This window comes from Humulus lupulus, chromosome 7 (assembly GCF_963169125.1).
Source record: "Humulus lupulus chromosome 7, drHumLupu1.1, whole genome shotgun sequence".
In the NCBI taxonomy this organism is placed as follows: domain Eukaryota; kingdom Viridiplantae; phylum Streptophyta; class Magnoliopsida; order Rosales; family Cannabaceae; genus Humulus; species Humulus lupulus.
In genome coordinates, this window is record NC_084799.1 from 155277370 (window position 1) to 155282399 (window position 5030).

General features: G+C 32.3%; 1 long non-coding RNA gene across 5 annotated transcripts; it reads left to right on the forward strand.

Annotated features, from left to right (window-relative positions):
* Positions 1 to 578: 578 nt before the first annotated feature.
* LOC133788732 (uncharacterized) lies at positions 579 to 4599 on the forward strand. 5 transcript variants are annotated; one of them, XR_009873358.1, is made up of 6 exons: positions 580 to 955; positions 1644 to 2009; positions 3080 to 3212; positions 3460 to 3819; positions 4029 to 4071; positions 4329 to 4599. It is a non-coding gene; the product is annotated as an uncharacterized LOC133788732 (long non-coding RNA). The 5 variants fall into 5 exon arrangements; XR_009873359.1 differs by having other exon boundaries at positions 579 to 955; positions 3507 to 3819; positions 4029 to 4599; XR_009873355.1 differs by having other exon boundaries at positions 4029 to 4599.
* The last annotated feature ends 431 nt before the right edge of the window (positions 4600 to 5030 follow it).

A 5030-nucleotide genomic window follows, 5' to 3' on the forward strand; every position in this document is an offset into this window, starting at 1 on the left:
TTTTGATTTAATAGTACTTGTGATTTAAAATAAAAAAAACTTATCAAAAAATTTAGAATATTTCTTTAATAATTTTTTAAATAACATGGTAGGTCGGTTGTGTGGGCAATGATTTCTCATGTGACATAATAGGTCGGTAGTGTGAGAAATGACTTCTCATGTGATATGGTAGGTCGATTGTGTAGGAACAGACTTACCATGTCATTATAAAAATATATTATTAAAGATACTCTAATTTGTTTTTAGATTATTGGAATTTTAAAATATATTTATTTATTTAAACAATACATATATATATATAATTTATTTGGGTGTGGAATAAGTATTAAAAAAATATACTTATTAATATTACATATATTATAATTTTTGAAATATTAATTAATTAATTAATTGGAATTAAATTATATATTTTAAAATTAAATTAAATAAATACATATTTATAAATATTAGAAAAAATTAAATTAAATAAGTTGGAGATTTATAATTTTAAAATAAAATATTAATATATTAAAATTATATATTTTTTAATTTTAACGTTATAGTCTATTCTCGAAGACTTATCTTATTACATCTCGGTATGCCTAATCCTTTGTATTAGCTGATTTCTTGGTTTGTTCTCTGGTAATGAAGTTTTTCCTTTCAAAAAAAAAAAAAAAAAGAATAGACTTACCATGTTAAAATTAGGGCATAGAAAATAAAAACCCAAATAAATTTGAAGTAACCGCTCATAATATTCTTCTTCACTGTACACCCCGCGCACAGTCTTCTTCTTCTTCGCATCCCGCCATCCCCAACGTTCTCGAAGGTCCGTTCGCAGCTCGACCTTATTCGTGCTCGGCGTCGCCCACAGGTGGCCTTTGGAGATGGGTCTGTTTGATTTCCAGTACCTTCGGAGGTGAGACTGTTCCATTTCCAGCGTCGAAGTAGTATTCATCAAAACGGTGGTGGCTCTGAGGTGGGTTTTTCCATTTGACTAAAATTTGGGGTTGGTATTTGGGTGGTTTTGTTGGTTTTCTTAGAATGGGTCTGACTATTCTACTGGAATTGTACTATATTCATATATATCTTTATATATGATGAGTGCATATTGGATGGAAATTTGTTTTGCTTCCGATTCTGTCAAATATTAACAACTTTCAAGAGATGCAATTGTTTCAAATATTGATAACACTCTTCAATAGATGCAATGATTACTAATAAATGAAGCATTGTCGTTTTCTGATGTATATGCACATATATTGTGCTATTATAGTTGCCTATGTGCTAAATTTTTCATTCCAAACTTACTCTGATGTGACTTTAGGGTACTACTTGTGTGTAGAATGAAGCTTTTTACTATGTTCTTGCAATAACAGTTTTCAAAACCATTTTGGCTTATTTATCTAAAAAGAAAACTCTAATATATGTAGTTACAAGAAGATTTTGGTGTCTTTATTCTGCGAGTTAAAGACTTAGGTTGAGGTTATTGGTTATTAATTGGTCTCACTCTGAAGATATAGTTACATTTTGAATTGTATTTTTATTAGCTGCGGCTACGATCAAACCCAACATATTAGCTAGAACACTTAGTATGAGTAAATAATGTGTCTTACTTACTGGTTAGTGTATATAGTTTTATGGAAAATCTTATCATACATTTATAGGGGATGGAAGTGATATTCAAGTAGCTCTAGCAAAGTGGACTGGTAGATGAATGATACCGAATGTGTTTATTGGAGGGAAAAACGTTGGTGGCTGTGACGTCTGTAATAAGGCAATAAGTTTCAACTTCCATCATTTTCTCTATGTTTAGTCTCTTGTTTTATTTAACTTAATCTCCTGTACAGAAATGAAAACATACCCGTTTAAGTAAAATCTCTTTTGGGATTATTGCAGCGGTGTTAGAGAAGCACCAGACATGTCAGCTTGTTTCTCTCCTTACTGAAGCTGGCTCCATTGCGGTTAAGGCTTTTGGTCTGTGAATATTAATTAAGGCCACGATAGCCTTAATAATATAACAAGATAAAGAGGTGAAACTTGAAGCATTGAAATGATCTCCTTTATCTTCAAACAAACCTATGTAATAATGTTAAAAACAAAGTAGATCGTCTCTCAGAGCAAGCAAAACAAATGTGATTTCAATGTTTGGTGTTCATGAAGTTACCGATAAAAAAATAGATATAGAAAAAGAAAACATTACATTATTGTTTGTGTTTGGATGACTTGAAATACAAGTACCCATCAAAATTGTGGTGGAACAGTGTTTGGACTATTATGTTCACTCTAAGTGGAGAGTCTTTGATTTTTCTAACTAAGCTAGAAGAAAGTATGTTAAGTTGAGTTGTGACCTCCATTGATGTAGTTCTTGATATTTAAGAAGAACAAATAATTGTTAAACCTATTATGGGTTGGGTGGGGTGGTCAACTCTATAGTTCATTATGATGATTTATTCAGTTGCATGTAACTGATATGTTCTTACTTGGTATTTGTAAGTTTTGCTTGGTTGAAAAGTTAAAACCAGTAGAAAAAAAACAATGGTGGGACACCTAGGAAAGTATTTTTCTAGCACTACTTCGTAATAGGTTGACAATAGATATAAAATAAAAGCATAAAACATAACGTACGTACTTTTTACCTAGTATGTATATATATATATAGGGGTCAGATTTATTGGTACTGCTATGACTAAAATTGCAGCAGCTCCTTCCATCGATCATACTGCTATGACTGAAATTTCCTATATAAATATCATATCATATATAGGAAAGCTTCTTCAAAAATCTGTGGGACAGAATAAATTGTTCTCTATAATATATTATATTCGACTGAATGTGAGGCTTTGATGTGGTTTGTTTCTACTTTTTTATGGGCATATCTGTGTTTGTTTTTGATGCTTCTGGTTGTAATCTCTCTAATCTTTATTGATGATACTTAATAATAATTTAGTCTCTCTCTTTTTTTTCCCAAATTTAAAAATAAATAAGAGAAAGAAGAAGTGATAAGCAATGAAAGAGTTTATGCTTTGTTATAGGTGAAGATTTAGTTCTTACAAATTAATTTTGAAACAGATCACTCCTTATACTTATTTATTATTTGCAGGGATTTGTATTTGTTGATGGGGATGGAAAACATTTCTAACACATACTTAATTGGTTAAGGGATGGTGTTGTTCCTACATTAAAAGACTCAATTTGTAGAGCTTTTGAGGGAGGCAGAATACTATCAGCTACTGGTAAGTAGAGTCTAATACTTATTTTGTGTTAACATCAAGATATTGCTTTGTGTCTGAATAGGGTATAAGAGAAAATGGGGATGTGGATAGATAAATGAGTGTTACTTTTTTTTTTACTATATAAAGACTTAATTGGTCTGGTAATTAGAAAGAGAAGGTATGACTATGAATGTTGAGTAGTAAATAAAAAAGAGTTTTGAAATAAGATATGTGAGATCTTATTTATCCAATTCCTTTTCCAACCAAGGATAATGAGTCTGACCGAGGAAAATGACATCTATCTTGGCTGTCTAGCTATGACTAAAGAACCTACTTGTGACAACTCGACACTGGAAGCTTTGATGAGACTCTTTTTGCCAGCACACGACCCTAAGCTGTCTTTGCTTATTTCCTTGCTTAGCTACCCTCGAATGGCTTGGTACGCGCTTGCCGGCCCCTCACCCCTATTAGGTTGCTTGGATGCCGATCAGTGGCCTATTTACCGAATCATGATTCTTTTGAGTCCTATTTTTGCAAACGAATAAGACGGTGCTGATTCTGATGTATTCGATTTCCTTTCTCATTCCCCGCTATCCTTGCTTGGCTAGCTTGCTTCGAAAGCTGTCATGTAAGAAACCAAAGAGGACTGCTACCGTAACTGCTTGACTAAGTAATATTAATTTATACCAATAGTGATACACTGTATCAAATAGTGTTAAACATCTTAAAAGTGTCAAATAAAAAAAATTTATTTTTATTTTTATATTTAATAGATTATATATATATACAGTCTGACGATGCTTAACTAATGTATCATTAATCGTAATGTTCTTGCAGGCTCCAGTTAATTATTTTTCTTGATTATTGTTAATTTCAAGAGGTACGTATGTTCTCTTATTAGAAGAGTTTGAGTATTTTAAATATTCATTCATAGTGAAGTAGGTTCTGAGATTAAAATTGTGTGTTGCGGTGATAATGGAAGGTTGCGAACTTGTGTGTTTTAGTGAAGTAGGTTCTCAGAAATTTATTTGTGTGCTGCGGAGATATAAGGAAGAAATTTATTGTGTGTTGTTTGAATTGTTTGATTCTGTGTTGAATTCAACTCATGCAATGAATTTTTTTTATTGTGGCGGGAAGAACTCTTACACAAAGGATGAGATCAATGAAGTACGTGAAGAATAGGTACAGTGCGTCATGGATTTGATGAGTACTACATAGGTTCACTCACTTTTGTTAACAGACTTTTAAGGAGATATACCTACAATGTTAACTTAGACTCTCTTGAAGATATCCACACTTTTGTTGTCTAACTAAAGTTTACAATGCTTATATTAGTCATTTTGTAATTAACTTAAGACTCGTTATTTTGGATACTTAGTTGAAATTCTAGTATTTTATATTACTGTGATATCTGTTTTGTTTTGTTCGGTTTATTTGTATAAAAAGCAGGATTTGTTTTGGACATAATATACTTTTTAATAAAAAAAACACCATAAGTCGGTTCTACTAAAACAAACAATAGATGTCTACACCATAAGTCGGTTAGGATCGACTTATCATGTTTTACACTAGAGGTCGGTGTGCCACACCGACCTACCATGATTTACACCAAAGGTCGGTTGCTGACCGACCTACCCTATTTTACACCAGAGGTCGGTGTGCAACCGACCTACTATGTCTTACACCAGAGGTCGGTTGCATACCGACCTACCATGTCTTACACTAGAGGTCGGTTTGGCGCCAACTAACCTACAGTGTTTTTACATCATAAGTCACTGCATGGGAAGTCAGTTCCTAACTGACTTATGAACATTCCGAAGTTTGTTTTTTTATTCATTG